The sequence below is a fragment of the Ictidomys tridecemlineatus genome, chromosome 14 (genome assembly GCF_052094955.1).
Source record: "Ictidomys tridecemlineatus isolate mIctTri1 chromosome 14, mIctTri1.hap1, whole genome shotgun sequence".
NCBI lineage: Eukaryota > Metazoa > Chordata > Mammalia > Rodentia > Sciuridae > Ictidomys > Ictidomys tridecemlineatus.
In genome coordinates this window covers 42,524,097-42,542,449 of record NC_135490.1, presented here as the reverse complement: position 1 = coordinate 42,542,449, position 18,353 = coordinate 42,524,097, and the positions used below count along the sequence as shown (strand labels likewise).

Below are 18,353 nucleotides of genomic sequence, written 5' to 3'. Positions count from 1 at the left end.
GGTTTAATGCACACCATTTATTTTTTTAAGGTGCATTTAAAATGTGTTTAAAATTTAAGGAATAAAGGATAAAAAGAGATATTAAACAAGTAAGAGCAAAAATGAGAGAAGAAACTACAACATTAATGTAATCAAAGTGCAGTTTAAGAATAAAAACAAAAAATTGAAATGTACATAATATAATGATAATAGATTCAACTAATGTAGAAGTTACTACTATCATAAACCCATACATACTAAATAACACAACAGCTAAATATATACATCTTACATGAATCCACTAGATAATCAAGGAGAATTTGATTAAGTATCCAATATAGCAAAAGATTTCTTATATTTATTTTGAATTAATCCAGCAAGCAGGAATAACTAAAGACATGAAGGAATTTAGTTATACAATTAATTATTTTATTTAATAACAGACTTTAATATTTTTAAAAGAAATAACATATTTTTGTGAATCCATATAATATTTAATAAGTAAATCCTTGCCAAATTTAAGATTTGATGGACCACATTCTGTGATTAAAAATCTATGAAATTAAATGTAACCTTAAAAATTAATACAATAATCTCTTTGCTTAGAATTGTGAAAAAAAAATAATAGGTATTCCTTGAATCAAAAAGTAAATCAAAATGAAGGTGTAGTAGCACATGCCTTTAATCCCAGGGATTCTGGAGACTGAGGCAGGAGGATTGCTCCTTCAAGGCTAGCCTCAGAAGTTTAGTGATTAAGCATTTAAGTTTAGTGATTAAGCATTTAATTAAGAATTAAAAATGAAAAGAACTGAGGCTATAGCTCAGCAATAACTTCTCCTTGGGTTCAACTCCTAGTATTGCTAGTAGGGCTAAGGGTGTGGAGTAATTCAAACCTGATAATAAAAACTATGCAGAAATAAATGAAAAGGCTATTTACCAAAACCAGAAAACTTAGCATAATGCACAATTTACATTAGGGTGGATTTATGAAGATATTAAAAATGGAAGTAGTAGATATTACTTAGATTATGATATTAGAATATCAAAAGAACAGCAAAATAACAACTACCCAAACAAAACAACAACAACAACAAAAAAAACAAAAACACTAGCCAGAAAAAATCAAAAACAAAAAAGAAATGCCAAATACTGCCTGATCCCATTCATATGAAGAACCTCAAATGTTGATCACTGAGAAGTTGAAAATAACAGGGTGGTCACCAGCAGCTGGGGAGAACTGATGGGAGGGAGGAACAGAAAAGGTATTTCAACAGGCACTAAGTCATAGTTATATAAGAGAATTTCTGGGGGTTTTTGCATGAGAGGGTGACTATTGATAACAATAATGCATATTTCAAAAAAGGCTAGAAGAGCCAGGCATGGTGGCACTTGCATGTAATCCCAGCAGTTCAGGAGGCTGAGGCAAGAGGATTTCAAGTTCAAAGCCAGATTCAGCAACTTAGAAAGGCTTTAAGTAACTGAGAGTAAATAAAAATTGACAAAAGGACTGGGGAAGTGGCTTAGGGGTTAAGCACCCCAGGCTGAAAATACTGACACACACACACACACACACACACACACACACACACATCCTAGAGAAAAAAGATATTGAGTGTTCGCACCACAAAGAAATGATAGCTGTTCACAAGAAGAGATGAGTGTATATGTACCTGATTTCAATATTATGCAATGTATGCATTTGTCAAGGCATCCCATGGTATCCCATCAATATATACACTGTAATGTGTTAGAAGAAAGAAAAAAAAAAGCTAAGCTTCATTTAAAACTAGTAAAAAGATTACGTAAATTAAATAAACTATTACTTGAAAAGACCATAAACTACATTATGAGCCTTATGAGAAAATGGAAAGGAAAGCAGAGAAAGAGGGAGAGGAAAAAAAGAGAAAGAAGAAGAAATGAAATATAAGGTTAAGGACAAGAAAAGAAGTATTGTTACAAACACACTGGTTAAGGACAAGTAAGAAAGATAAAAGAATACACAGCAAACATTTGAAATCCTAGAAAACAATAAATTATTTCCCAGCAAACCATAAATTTATTAAAGTTTATCCAGGAAGAAATAGAAACCTAAATTGATTGATGAATAGAAAAACAATAGAAAAACAATTACACATCTGATACCGGAATTCACCAAAGGGTTCACAGTTAAATCCTAGCTTTTCTTTAAGGAAAAGTTAATTTTAATATTATAAAATTACTTATAGAGCATCAAAAAGATTAAAAAAAATTCCAAGTCATTTTAAGAAGTCTTTTTAACTTTAATTTCTAAATTAAAATATATGTCTTTTAGAAGGAAGGAGTGAAATAGCTGGACATGGTGTAATCCCAGTGGCTCAGGAGGCTGGGGCATGAGGATCACAGGTTCAAAGACAACCTCAGCAGCTTATCTGTGCCCTGCCTCAAAATAAAAAGGGCTTGGAGTGTGGCACCCCTGGATTCAATCCCTGGTACAAAAAAAAGTGAAATAATGATATATGTTACAAATGCATGACCTCAAAATGTATGACATACCCAAAATAGTATCTCAAATGAAAGAATCAGGACATAAAACCACATATTATATGATTCATTTATATAAAATGTTCCTAGAAAGCAAATCTATAAACAGAGAAAACAGATTAATGGTAACCTAAGGTTTGAGTGAAAGCAGGAATTTGCCACTTGTGGGTACAATGGATATTGTTGTTGTTACCACCACTACTGTGCTGGGGATGGAACCCAGGGCCTCACATGTCACAGTCCAGTACTCCATCACAAGAGCCACATCTCACCCAACAAGGGATATTTTGTGGTCACAGTTGTATGACTGCAAATTTACTAAAAATCATTGAATTGTATGCTGCAAATAGGTGAATTTTATAGTATATAAATTGTATCTCATTGAAATGCTTTTGATTAAAGTAAATGGATATCAGAAAAGAAAAATCAATGCCATTTCTTATAAATGTACATGCAAAAGGCTTAAATAAAGTAGACTGATAGATTTCATGAAGGTATCAACATATTCCATGAAGTAGCATTTCTTCTAGGAAATAAAATTATAAAAGTCATTAGCTATTCCTTAGAAAGCAAAATAGGGATAAAAATATTTGCTAATTTTACCAATATTTTCAATCACAAATTACTAAAACCATTTCAATTTCAACCAAGAGTAAGAACACAATTGTCAGTCAATATTTTCTTAAAATTCTTACATAAGGAAATTAGAATAATATAAGCATGATCAAAATAATGGCAAATGTTTATCTGTTAGATAAAATTATTTATACCTAGAAAACCCATGAGCCTGTAATTAAAATAAAAGCAAAGTTCTCCTTTGATTGATAAAGACAATTGTACATGATAACATTTTGAAAAAAATGGCTGATATGACAATAAGGGCCTAGAAATTAAAATAGAACCGAAATTATATTCATAATGACAGAAAAGAGAACAATAAAATCTTAGGAATAAACATAATAACGTAATAAAAAGCTTTATAAGTAAAATTTCTACAAAATTAAAAGATATAAATCAAATTCTGAACAAAGAGAAAGGCATTAAATGGTCGATAAATTTTCTAAAAGTTTTGATTCTTCTAAAACCAGCATATTACTTAACATAATGCCAATTATAGTTCCACTATACCTTTCCTTTTGAAATTGAATAAAATTATTCTGAATTTATATGGATAAAAATAATGCCAGAAAGTCATGCAAAGAAAGAACAGAAATGGAAAATGAGTCACATAAAAGATCATCTGACATATCCATCCAGATCAGTTCATTAGAGTATTGGCATAAAATTAGACACATTAGTGAAACATCCTGGAAACCTTGGAACTGGAACTGAGGAGAAATAAGTTTCTAATACATGATAAAAGTAATATTTGGACCAGTATAAAGGCATAAATTATTTAAAAATTGTGGTAAAATAATTAGCTCTCTCTGAAGAAGAAAACACAGTTAATCTCTATCTTACCTAAAACCCAAAATAATACTGAAAGGAGTATTGATTTAATTTTAAAAAATAATAGAACCATAGTACATTAGAAAAGGAATATTTAGGACACTCATGTATTATTTAATATTTGTGTAAAAAAATGTGTTTATGGACCATGCAAACTTTTAAAAACTCTGCATGTGAAAATATTCTACAGATATGTGAATAGAGAACAATGATGAATCTGAAGGAAAATATTAATATAACTGATACGGATTAACATCCATTTTATATAAAGAGCTCTTTCAAGCATCCCAATAGAAAAATTAGCAAAGACTGTATAGAAGCAGTGTACAAAAAGGCAATTCCAAATGGCCAACAAACATTAAAATACTCAACCTTACCAATCATCAGTGAGTGCAAATTAAAGTAATGAGATATACCTTTATGCGCATCAGACTGGCAAGCACTGAGCAGAGCAATAACACCTACTGATGGCGGTGATACAGAGGAAAGAGCTATTTTAATATATTGCTGGTGAAAATGTGCATTATTATAGCTTTTTTTTTTGGAAAGAAATCTGGCAATATCTATTAAGTTAAAACTATCCATTGACCCACACATTTCATTGTGGGAAACTGTCCCAGAGAAACAAATGTATTGGCAGGTAAGGATGCATGTTCAAGGATATTTATTGCATCATTGTTTGTTTTGAAAACCTGGAAGCTAAGTGAATTTTGATTAGAAGAGAAATGTTTGACTACAGAGAATATTACAGAACATTATGCAACTTAGTACTACATTACTTGACATGAAACAATTCCCATGATGTGAAAAAAGCAGGATGCAAAAAGGTAGGTATAATATAATCTCATTGTTAAATGAAAAATTATATATTTCCCTAAATATATAACATGCACAAATATGTACATGCACACATATATATGTTCATATATACATCTGTGAATTATTCTACCTTTCTGTATTTGATTGAAGAAAAAATATCAGATTATATGAACCAGCTTGTTTAAATTGATCACCTGAGAGTAGCAATGGGAGATGATGGAATTAGAGGAATGTGGGAAGAGGAGGGAGCACAGCATAAAAAGCAAAAATACAAATAAAACCCAATATTTGTGATTTGATTTCATTTGACTCTATTATGGCCCTCAAGTTATGGTCTTTTTTGAAGGGATTCTGATCTTGTATAATCTTCTATCCTGAGAAGTGGAACTGTGACTTGTTTCTCTCAATTAGACATCACAAAGGTAATGAGATTCCACTTCCATGATTATGTCATTTATGATTTATGACTTCTGTCTGTTGACTTGCCCTTGCTGGCTTTAATGAGATAAGCTACCACATGAAATGGTCTATATGGCAAGGAACTGAGGGCAGCCATTAAGTGATAGCCAGGAAGTAAACCAGCAACCACAGCAGCTCGGAAGTGAAGCTTTTCTCAGTCGAGCCTTCAAATGAGACCACAGTCTTCCCAGTACCTTGACTGCAGACTTGTAGGGGACTTATATAGCATGCTAGTGCCTGAACTCCTGACCCACAGAAACTAAGATATACAAATACATGTCTTAATATCTTTCTATTTATTTTAAATAAAAAAATTTTCCAAAAAAAATCCACTCTACATTAACTTGAAGCTTCACAGAAATGTGTAAGAAATACATATCATTCTCGTGTTGCAGGAAAGGAACCTGACACTTAGAAGTTATCTTTCTAGGTGTCAGGAAACTGGTGTTTGGCCAGAGTGGAGGTTTGAACGTTAGATGTCTAACACAAAAGTTCCTTTGCTTTGTGCATGCATGAAGGTAGTTTCCATCCGCCCACTTAACAATCCAAACATAAAACAAAAGAGTAGATTGCCCTTGGCCCACTGACACACTGCTACAAACTTTTAAGCTTTTTAGCATTTAATGACCAAAGAAAGACATTTGCTGTACATGACAGATGGCTTTCAGTCAACCCCTGGGCAGCCTTTTGGCTTAGGTCTCCTCAGAACAATGTCCAAAACCAATAGGACAGCTCAGGGAGTGGCACGTTTCCCAGGACTTTGCACTTCAAGCCACAATGATGAATAACTAACTGCACTCAAAGTCAAAGGGTGGACACAAAAAAGTGGAACTGAGACAGAGCAAGCCATGGAGAGGGGTCGATGTGCACAGAGAAACTGCAAGTTAGGGATTTCTAAGATAACCTGTAAAGAGGTTAAGTGAGCATTTTATAGAATGGCCAATGGTCAATGAGTTTGCACAATAGTGAGGTAAAATTTCTTTAAAAAATGTCTTTACTGCAAAGATTTTCAGATAATTTAATATGCTAATGTACACAGAAGATTGAATTTAGAAAACTTCTTGATTAAACATTTTGTGCACTAATGCATTAATTTTTTAAAAAAATTTTTAAATTTTTTCCATTTTTTTAAAAATGAGAACTCCTTCTGTTATTTCTGCCTCCTTCTAAACATGTTCCTATGTCTCTACAAAGTCAACATGATATTGCACCCTATCCTCCTCCTCATAAATTTGTGTCATTCAAAATCAGTTGACAAAATTGCACTGTGTACATCCGTAAACGTGCCACAGTGAATTCCACCTTTATGGATATCTACAAATCACCAATTTTAAAAAAATAAATAAATATAAATATAGGAAGACCAGTAGGGTAGAGGAAGAGAAACAAGGGGTGAAAAGAAAAGGGAAGTACTGGGGACTGAAATCGAGCAAATTATATTCTGGACCTTAGAATTATATCAAAATGAGCTCCACGATTAGGTATAACTATAATGCACTATTCAAACATTAAAAAAATGAGCTATTTTGGGAATTTAAATCCTGAAGGTCATTGTAGAATGTTTTCTAAGTATGCACAAAAGGGGTCAAAAACATGTATTAAAATTAGACAAATAATCTTTCTAAAAACTAAGTCTAGTGTATTCCTTAAAATCTAAAACCAGAAGTTCTAGACATTAACTACAAAAATAAAGAACTAAAAAATCTTACTTTTAGTGGCGGTCTATAGTAGAGTAAGGAACTGAATTAAGGGTATCATAAAAGTATGTGTTAATACACATATTGATTATGATAATAGTAATGGAATGCTTTCTATGTGCACTTTAGTATGACATTCACAACCATAATCTCATTTAATTTGACTCAGTGAGTTTGAAGTCATGTATTGTGAATTCTAATTTTAGAGATGAGAGAAGTAGAGACACAAGAGATCATATCTTCAGAATCACAAATCTATTAAGTTTGAGAATTAGAATTGAAAATATATTTGACTTTTGTTAAATTTTATGAAGATAATGTTTTACATTTGGGGTAATTTTCTCAGATTAGTCTAGCAATTTGATGTTTTTTCACTTTTTCTTTCATCAACTACCTCTAGTCTGTTGTTCAGATTGATCACAGAAACCTTGTTTCATTTTATTATGCAATTATATTTTTCTTATCTAAAAATTCTACTTGGGCAAAATTCTATTTTATTTTAATTATGGACGACCAAAGCTTGTAAATGTACACTCAGTTCTGGCCTTAGTTATTTTCTGTGTCAGTCTTACATGTCTTGGGTAGTGAACTGTGGAAGACTGAAAGGAGATTATGAATTTCTAAGTCCTAAGCTATTTTTTAAGTTACTTTATCTGCTTCAGGTTTATGTCTCATGGGGAAAACATAAATTTGAATCTCAAAGTTATATACGTAATCTTTAACTCCATTTTTTTTACAGATAATTATTTTTAAGCACAATTCCTATAAGATTTTAAATATCCCTACCTCCTATCTAAGTCATGTAAATCAGTGTGTGTGCATGTGTGTTTTCTTAGCCATGTTTCAGGTGTGACATTGACACATTGTAAATGCCAGTTTCTTGTACCTCAGTAGTTCCAGCTCCATGTACGCAAGAGTCTATAGTTCTATCCCCAAGATTAGAAGGAAATTCACTGATGTTAGGTGACCACCAGATTCAGCAGTTGCTCAGTGTCCCAACTCTATTTTCACTAGATCTTTTTACTAGGAACATGAGAATTTTCCTTTCTTAGTGTTGGTTCAGCTGTCTGTTTATTGCTTGATTATTTCTATACATAAATATATAGCTTAGATGCATGTATCTATTTATTCATCCAAAAATTTAGTTAGCTGATTGTTTTATGATTTAAACTAGTAAGGGGAATTCCTTCTTAGCCACATTAAATATATATCTATCCCTTGTGTCTTAAATCATATCACTTCTCCATATTAATCTTTCACTTTGAAATCCATAAAATAATTGGCATTATGGAAACAGTAATTATGGCTTGTTCATAAGATCTCAGAAGAGCAGAATTAGGAAGCAGATCGTAAAATCAAAAGAAGCCATTTAAGAATGAATGAAAGGAAATATTATATTACTTTCCACAACAGGTAGCAAACCTACAAATGTGCTTCTCTAAGTGGTAATTTAGTTCAGTTAATGATGTGTTTGGCATCTTAGGAGGTAATTGTTGTGAAGAACCGTCTTTATTAAATCACGCATAATCCTGGAGATGGATTCCATTATCCAGTGAGGATACAGTGGTTAACAGGTGGGCTGTGCTTGATACCATGTTGGATGTGTGGGCCCCTGGCAGAAGACTGGAGCCATGCCCTCCCAGGAGATAGGAGCACACATCAGGCCAGGGAGAAAGCCTTTGGATAGATAATGTGTAAGCCAAAGCCTGGTGGCTGGAAAGGAGAGGCTGAGTTCAGCTTCGGTCACGTTGACTTGATGAAATTATCCAAGTGGAGATATTCCATAGTCAGCCAGATCCACATGCCTGAGCTTAGGAGATCACTCTGAGTTGGAGATATTGACTCAGTGTTTTGCTTGAATAGTAGTGTATTCCTCTATTGTATTTAATTTTAATTGATCTACTAACAAATGAAGAAGGTTTCAAAATCCAAATAGTACAAGGTGTACACAAAAATCGAGTCACTTTTCAACACTTTCAGGCCAGATACTGAATATTACCAATATAAGAATATATTACCTGTCTCTACCACTTTCTGAGGTTAGCATATACATGTTTCATGTTTTTAAAAGTGATATGACTTTATTCAAACTATTTTGCATCTTACACTTTTTACTTACTACCAAAATTATCATTTTGATGATAAGTCTGTATCATTGTAAATAGTCTCCTTATCTGTTCAACAGTTGTGTAATATTCTAATTCATATATCTGTAAGTCACAAAGTTGTGGATATTTATGTTGTTTTTATTTTTCAATGGTATTTTAAAAATATGAGCCTCCAATATCCCATTTTCCTCACTAAAAGTATTAAGCATCTTTTCATATGTTAAATTTTTGGTAAAATCCAGTCCAAACTTCTGATTCTGAATTTAAAGCCATTAGTATTGTGCACCTGCTTTCTTCTCTGACTACACCATTTACTTTTTTGCTTAGTATTATTTAAGAAAATTAGCATTATTATTATTATTATTATTTTGTTCAATCAAACTCCTTCTTATCATATAGGTTTTGTACCTGATATTTGTTTCTTAGCTTGTTGTTATCCTCAACTCTTATGTGAAGACTTGAGATTTTAATTTAAATTATAACTTAATTATTACCCACCTAGTCACATTCAACAAGTTGCCATACTACTTGAATTTTCTGCATATCGCTCTAAAATAAAAAATGAACGAGGACTTAGTACGACTCTGGAGTGTGGAAACCGTGTGAATCTACCACTCAGATCACTGATTGCAGGAAGCTGAGGGCTTCTGCTGATGTGCTCTGAAATCCATAGCTTGGTGTACAAAGCCACAGATCCCTTAGGCTGCATCCAGGCAATGAGTGACAGCAGGGTCACGTAAGCATGTCCATTTCTGGGTGATGTGGGAATTTTCTAAGAGAAGATTTTGACCTGCAGACCCTTCAATGCCTTTATCAAGCTTCCTTATAAGCATACTACAGTCCTAAACCCTTCTGCTCAGTCTTTCTTCCTCCCCCACTGCCTTTCTTTTTATCTTTCCTCTTCCGATCACTCAAAGTCAGACTTGGATTTCTGTCCCTTGGCTCCCTCCTTAATTTTTTTTTTGTAGCCTGCTACCCTATTTTTAAAATTTTGAAAATAAATGTATTTTTAAAATGTTTATTCTCATCCATCTGCTTCTTGGAGGACCAGGATTAAAACATTAAAGAACAAGGATATATGAATACTGGTTAGGGAAAGAGATCTCACAAAAGAGACAGCCTTAGGAATGCTCAGAACCATGAAAGGAAACCCAGCAAAATCTTGCAGCGCTGAAGAGAAGGGAAAGGAGTATTTCTGTATGGAAATACAGAGAACTGGCATTGTGGAGCAACCAGCGTAGGACTGTGAGCATCAGGCTTCCCCCACACGTTGGTGGTGGATGATCTCAGTAAAATATAGTTGCTCAACAGGTGAGTGGGAGGTGGAACAAAACAACCACAATTGCTGACAATTCCTTTTATTTTGCTTTAAATTATGATTAAGTGTAGTAATAGCTACCATTTATTAAGCCTCCTACCTCCTACCTTATGGTAAGATTTACATAAAAGAGAAGAGCCAATTAGCAACATAAGAAGCAGTGGATGGACCTTAAGAGGAGCGTGGGAGGAGTTAGTGCAGGTTCTGTGGTTGTGAGTTAGTGCAGGTTCTGTGGTTGTGAGAAGGATCTAGTAATGCTTGAGGCATGGATCACAGAAGAGAAAGAAAAACTAAAGGAATAAAATCCCCTGGGTTATCAGAATTGACAGGATCTAGAAATGCAGCTGAATTTATTGCCTCTAACTCTTCCCTTTATCATAGGAATAAAGGAGGAAAAGTAGGTTTGGCACAGGAGTTGAAGTGAGAAGTTAAATGTCTCTTCTGGAATTATGTCTTTTCTCTGTGCAACAGCAGCTGAAGATGTCTGCTGGATGAGAGGGAGGAGGAAACGGTTGTCTTGGGGAGAGTGGGAGGCTTAGAAATAAGGCTATGGGGGAAGGGAAGAGCGGGTCATTATGTGTCAGCAGTTATTGGTGACCATACATCTACAAATGCTTATGTGTTCAGTCATCGAATTTTCTCCAACAGCATGCATTTGCCTGTGTTCAGAGGTGAACCTGCAAGGCAGCTGATGGCATCCAGAAGAACCGTGGCCGGACTTCCATCATCCAAAGTCACTGGGAACAGGGAGCTTAGGAAATTGGTAAAAGCATGGAAATTGCTGTGCTTTGGACTCTTAGCAAAATAGGAAGCACAGGGAAGAAAAGAGACTTGCACAATGAGGAGAGGTCAGAGAACTGCACATTCTCATAAATTTAAAAAAAAGAGAGAGATAAAAAGAAAATTACTTGTGGGAATAATTGGAATAACTTTGTCTTCATTTGCTTCCTGTTGCTAATAGAACAAAGGTTTTTTGTGGCCCTCTGTTCTGGTCCAGTGTTGAGGGCTTGCAGTATGTGATGGCCCTCTTGCTTGGCAGAGTTCCAAGGTAGCATAGGGTGTCACATGCCAAGAGATACCGAGTGTACCCGTGTGTGTAGCCCTGGTCTCTCTTGTTCTCATGTGACCACTGGGATTCCATCTGGGCCGTTCCATCCCAAAGACTTCATTTTAGCTTAATCATCTCCCAAAGGCTGTACCTCCAAGCACTAGAGCTACATTAAATTTCCATACCCTTAATTCCTTGTGATAGAAATTAAACTTCCACCTGAGTTTTTGGAGGGAAAAAATCATATACAAACCAAACTAGATCTGAATGAAAGAAGATAGGACAAATGTGGTTATCTGAATTTCATTATCAAGAAATGGAGGGGAATGAGCAATGTCTAAGAGATAATGCATGAGAACTGAAGACTAGCAGAGAAGAGGAAAGAGAGACACAGGAGACAAGGAGATAAGGAATGGAGACATCAGGGAACTGGAAGAGTCAACTAAATGACGATTTAAATAACCCAAGATGTTAATCTTTTCCTCATGCTCTTCCTCCCTGTTCTGTTCTTAGTTGCTCTCTTTATATCAAAGAAGACATTTGGCATTTGTTTTTTAAGGATTGGCTAGCTTGGCTTAGCATAATCTATTCTAATGGCATCCATTTCCCTGCAAATTCTATGATTTTGTCATTTTTAGTGCTGTGTAATACTCCATTGTGTATAGATGCCACATTTTTTTATCTATTCATCTATTGAAGGGCATCTAGTTTGGTTCCACAGTCTAGCTATTGTGAATTGTGCCGCTATGATCATTGATGTGGCAGTATCCCTATAGTACGCCCTTTTAAGATCCTCAGGGAAGACCAGTGGGGGGAGAGAAAGGGAGAGAGAAGGGAAAGCATATGGAAATGGTAGGATACCCTCAGTGTAACACAAAATTACATATAAGAGGTTGTGAGGGGAAAGGGTGGGGGACAAGGGAGAGAATTAAACAACAGCAGATGAGGTAGAGAGGGAAGATGGGAGAGGAGGGGAGGGGGATAGTAGGGGATAGGAAAGGTAGCAGAATCCAACAGTCACTAATATAGCATTATGTAAAAATTGTGAATGTGTAACTGATGTGATTCTGCAATTTGTATTTGGGGTAAAAACGGGAGATCATAACTCACTTGAATCAAATGTATGAAAGATGATATGTCATGAGCTTTGTAATGTTTTGAACAACCAATAAAAAAAGAAAAAAATCTAAATAAAAAAATCAGTTGTATTTTTGCACACTAACATTGAAAAAATGAAATTATAAAAAAATAAATAAATAACCCAAGATAACTAAAAAATAAAGAGATTATAATAACAAGAAGATGCAGGAGATGACTCAGACAAACAATGAAAATTTAAAAAACAAATGAAGCAAATAGGGATTTTACAGAAGAAGAAAGAAATGTCTTTCTCTGCATGAAATATAGAAATTATACATATATCTAAGATCTATGACTCAACACTTTCAGGCAGAATATGGTCTGCTTCAGATGGGAGAGAATATTCAAGTGGCCTAGACTCTGGTGTTTGCAAATGTCTACAATGACCAGGTACTCAGAATTTAAGACTGAAACTTAGGATGTGACAAGTATATATTTACTTATACAATGTTGCAACAAAGTATTGGAAGTTAGGCTTGACAAAGGAAGTAAGGGGCATATGGTCATCATAACTAGAGTATAACTTGTAGGTCAGTGTGACAATAAGTGGAATATAGGAACAGGATCCCTGAAACATCTGTTTCTTTGCTTTAACTTTTTCCTCTGTGGCAGGATTATTCCATTACCCAGCCATAGCTAGAATAGCTTCAAATAAAAACAAGAAACTTAATAAAGAATTCTTTTGGTATCCGAGCTATACTTTTCAGTTAAACTTTCTAGCAAATGAGGAACATGCATTTGCAAATAATAGTTTACCCATTTCAGTTGCTGTTTCCTTTCATAGGCCAACACTTTTTGCTGCTTACTCTCTGCTGGACACTGAATTATATCCCAAGGATCGATGATGAACAAGCCATGATTCCTGATCCCATAAAGCTCACAGTAAAAGAAAGACAAGTAGCAAAAAACAAAACAAAACAAAAAACCCCCAACCGCGATGTAGTGCAATAATTCCACAGCAGAGTTTTCAACAGTGTTTTAAAAGCACCAGAAAGAAAATGATTTGTTTTGCCTTAAATTATGATTAAGTGTAGTAATAGCTACCATTTATTAGGCCTCCTACCTTCTGCCAGGTGCTGTCTGTACATTTCAGTTGTAGTCATGGCCTCGTTTCATCTTCACAACAGTACAGGTACGTATTTTTATTATTATCAGCACAAGAGTAAATTGAATAGTGTGGACAGTAAATAAGTTACCCAGAGGAAGGTACAGGAAGAGAATGTGAACCCAAGACTGTTTGACCAAAATCACCCGATGAGTTACTATTTTCATGTCTCAAATGTATGATGTTTTATCTTGACTTTATTTGTGAATCCTAAACTAGATTTCATATTCAAAATGGAACGATTACCACTATGTTTCTCAGTCCTTTAGAAACTATGTGAGAATCCACAGTTTCGTTGCTGTTCCTCTAACATGCTTCTAAATCACAATGCTGGTTCTGAAGCCTTTCTTTCCTGAGGCTATGGCAGACATTGCTAATCAATCATGGTGGTAGTTTCCAAAGAGCCCAATGCACCTGGATGCACTTCCAGCTGGTACTCCAGGTAGGCATGATTGATCGATCACTATCAACAGGAGCACACAACATATTTTCCTTTTCTGTTTTAAAAGATAAAATTCTTTGGTGAATACAAACTTAGAAGCCATATGCAACCTTAAAGGGTCATAAGGTAGAGAAGGCCTGTGATAAATATCTAGATGATGATGCAATGCATAGTAGGTGCTTTTGGGCTTAGTGGACTGTTTATAAATATGTGTTGAGTACTTTTTAAAGAGATAGCTTTTCCTTTCCTTTTTTAAAAATCTTTTTTTGTGGGGTTCTTTTTTCTTTCATTTTTTTTTTTTTTTTGGAACTGGGGGTTGAACCCAGGGCTTTGCGAATGCAAGGCAAACGCTTTGCCACTGATCTACATCCCAGCCCTCCTTTTCTTTTTTTTTACTTCCAGATTATATAATCGCTTACATCTGTGTTCATAGGCTATGGTTGTCAGTAGCCTCTCTACTTCTCTGTTGGGCATATGAAGACTTCAGCATGCCTTGCTCAGGATGAAGCCGGGGAGGCATTCTGAACAAGCTGCCACACAGGCTCCAAGGTGCCTGCTTCTGAACACTGAGGGATGGCTGAGAGCTGGCTGAGGGTGATGATGTTGGTCATCTGGAGGGCTTTCACCAGGCCCATAATCTGTCACCCCCTGATGCCTGTCTTCCTCTGCAAAGTGACAGATGATACATGGAGCCATGGTAGTAATGTCAACCTGGGTGTGTTCTAGAATCCCATGCCTGCTGTTCTTATGACAAGCACTTCTTCTATGTACAATTTATTTCTCTCTGTAAAGCTCTGTCTAGACATAACCTTAGTTTCCAGGGATATTCCTTATCTTTGATGTACTCTTTCAAGTTTGAGAAATGAGGCAAAGAGAGGCAACAGGTCTTTCCGAATTAGGATCTCTTTGGAATTCTATGGTCCATTCTGAATACACACCCCTTTTGCAGGGATGGTAGGACCATACCCCACCCTGCCTATGTGAGTTTCTTTCATTACACAAGTTGTTCTTGAAAATGAAATTTCTCTACCCTCTCCCCAACTAAAGGGATTGTATTCTACCCACGTGTAAACTAGATTCTATTTCTAGATATATAAAATGATATCTTCCTATAGACCTCTGCTCTCGTTGTCCCCCTTATCTGGCTTTTTTCCCCCTTCATCAGAAAATTTATTAACTTCTGACTTATTGCATATGGAGCAATGACTTTATCCATTTCACTACAGTAATCTTGGAACCTTGTACCTCCTTATACATATTTGTCCAAGTATGAATAAATGACTGATAGAAAAATAATGCTTCAAAACAAACAAACAAAAAACTTGTCTGGATAGAATAGTAAGGGGAATCAATCTAGAGTCAGAGTCTAATGATTTGAGTCTTTGTCCTTCTGTACATGCCAGTTTAATGTATGTGTGTGCATGTGTGTGGTGGGGGGGAGGAGAGGGAGGGAGGGAGGGAGAAGGATAAAGAGACAGAAGGTCTTTCTGAGACTCTGATTCACATTTTAAGCAGGGATCAAAATCTTTACTCTGCCTATTACAGGATTTCCATGAGGAGCATATAATATGAAAATGCCTTTAAAAATCAAAATCGTAAAATACTATACAAATATCAATTATCACACACCATAACATCTCTGTAAACTCAGGGATAGAAAGGCTGTGTTTCCATGGGCCATGGGTGTGCAGAACTTACAGGAGGATGATATTGAGGTCCTGGTTGCTGTGTGGTCCCTCAGAAATGTCTTTTCTCTAGTTTCTTTTAGCTTCCCTCCCTTCCTCTCTCCTTTATTTTCTCCTCCTTCTTTTCTTTCTTTTTTCCATTCCCACTATTATACATTGATTTTTTTCAAACAAACATTGCATAACTAAAAATAAGGAGTTTATCTGTGCTATGTCTATTATAAACTTAAATTATTAATGTGACTTGGGGATTTGTTTATTTTTAAAGTTCATTGAAGGGGCATGAAATTGATCCATTACTAAGTCATTCCATTTCTAGTCAAAACGTGAGTTTAAAGTAACTTCAAGGAATCACCATGGCTTTAGGTAGAGCCATAGTTGTCTTATGCCACAGAAGTGGTGGGAGAACTGGTTCATGCCTAGATTCAATGAGTCTCTAGCCCACACTGGTGGGAGTAATTCATAACTCTCCATTGTCCTAAAGATACAGGATCAATGTATTATATTCTTATTGTTCTAATTAGTTCTAAATGACATAGAATGCACTTTGATACATTACACATAAATGGAGTATAATTTCTCATTCTTCTGATTATACATGATGTAGAATTACACAAATCATGTAGTCATATATGTACATAGACTAATAATGTCTGACTCATTCTACTATCCTTGATACCCCTGTCCCCACTTCTTTCCTTTCACTCCCCTCTACCTAATCTAAAGTAACTCTATTCTTCCCTAGCTACCTCCCCTTATTGTGAATTATCATTCATATACCAGAGAAAACATTTGGCCTGTGATTATTTGGGATTGGCTTATTTCGCTTAGCATGATATTCTCCAGCTCCATCCATACCTGCAAATGCTGTGATTTTATTCTTCTTTAAGGATAAGTAATATTCCATTGTGTATATATAACACATTTTATTTATCCCTTCATCTGTTGAAGAGCACCTAGAATGGTTTCATGCTCTTAACACATATAGGTAGAGGCTGTACCTGGACACTCTTATGTTCTTGGAGAAAGAGTAATGTTTTAGGGTTAGATAGAGCTGCTTTGACTCCTAGTCTGGCCCCTGTTAGTTATGAATCTATCAGCAATTAAATATTCTCTGACAAAAGAATATCTATGCCATAAATAATTGTTAGACCAGATGTAAAGTGAGCATAGATTAGAGCCCATGAACAACCATCTGGCGTTAGGACACCATTGTGAATATCATACATACAAGATCCTGTCCTTGTAAGCCCTAATTTGTACCCTATGACCTTCTTAGACTCCCTCTTTTCTCAATTTCTGTCACTTCTGTCTTGATAGTTTCTATATCTAATATTGGAAACATAGTAGCCATGGCCATGTTATTCTCAAGATACCTCAAATGTACAGGATCATTATCATTTCTGAACATCCAGTTCATAAACATGAGGCACTCATTCTAATCCATTCTAATAAGCTAAAATAATTGCAGGATATAGAATAATCCCAGAGTTCTCTCTCCAGGGACTTTCTGAAGTAAAGAACATACACTGGTCATATGAAAATTGACCTTGGATTGCAATAAACAGCACTTTTAGTTTTATTATGTTTCTTATTATATTTACCAAACAACAACAACAACAACAACAACAAAAAGCCCATCAGAAACATCATTGATTCTATGTCTGTGTGTTTAGAGTTTAAATTAGGGGATGGAAGATATGGGCTAAAAATTTCTTTCAACACAGAAGGTTGGCTGAAATTGTGGATATTCTGAAAGTCTTTCTACATGAGGATTTATACACAGACTTGGAGCTGATTAAATCAGTAGATGCAATTGAAAGAATACAGGAAATTTTATTTAAATATTAAAGGCTAATCTGTGGAAAAAGAAACAAATTTACTCTACGTTGATCTGGAAGGAAGAACTAGAATTAATGGCCTAGAGTTTCAACAAATAAGTTTTCTTCATCAGTGTAAGGACAACCTTCCTAATCATTAGAATTGGGTACTGGGCAACTTCCCTGAGCTACTTCCCACCTCCTTGATAAATCGGGATTTTTTTCCCTAGATATTCCAGGCTCTGTTTCAGCTGTGTCCCCTGCCAAAGTCATTAATACCAAGTTTCTTTTCCTTCCGTTCTACTCTTCATGGACATGAATTGAAACATTCTGTATAGAACATAATGACAATTTAATTAGTTGGCTTCTGTTAATAATGGGCCAGTATTTTAAATATTGAGATGATTTTTTATTTGAAGGTAGATTTTTCCCCATGTTAGAATAGTCTTTAATCCTTTCCCCAAAGCCTTTTTAAATCAACATAATTTTGAACTTATCTTACCTAATAGCTGTATAATATATCTCAGGGAAAAAAAAAGGTCTGAAACTGTGGCCTACCTTTGCTCAGATGACCTTGAGCAGAACATTGCCCCTTTCTTGTTTTGGGTATCTTCATTTTCTAAAATTAATCATTTGGAATGGATGATCTCTAGGGTTTCTCCCAGCTCTAATTTTCTGTGATTCTATTAATCAACTTTCCCCACAGTGGAGTAGGCAAACTCTTAATTATCCAAGGGAACTTTGATGGATTCTGTATAAATAGT

General features: G+C 35.1%; 1 long non-coding RNA gene across 4 annotated transcripts in view; it reads left to right on the top strand.

The window, feature by feature from the left end:
- LOC144370339 (uncharacterized) overlaps window positions 1–18,353 on the top strand; it is a 70,875-nt gene that overhangs the window by 13,115 nt on the left and 39,407 nt on the right. For 2 of the 4 annotated variants that reach the window (XR_013430329.1, XR_013430328.1), the window contains exon 4: window positions 10,998–12,352. The exons of the other annotated variants lie outside the window; for them this stretch is intronic. This is a non-coding gene — a long non-coding RNA (uncharacterized LOC144370339). Of the gene's footprint in view, window positions 1–10,997; window positions 12,353–18,353 lie in introns of those variants that run through there. 4 annotated transcript variants of the gene reach the window in all.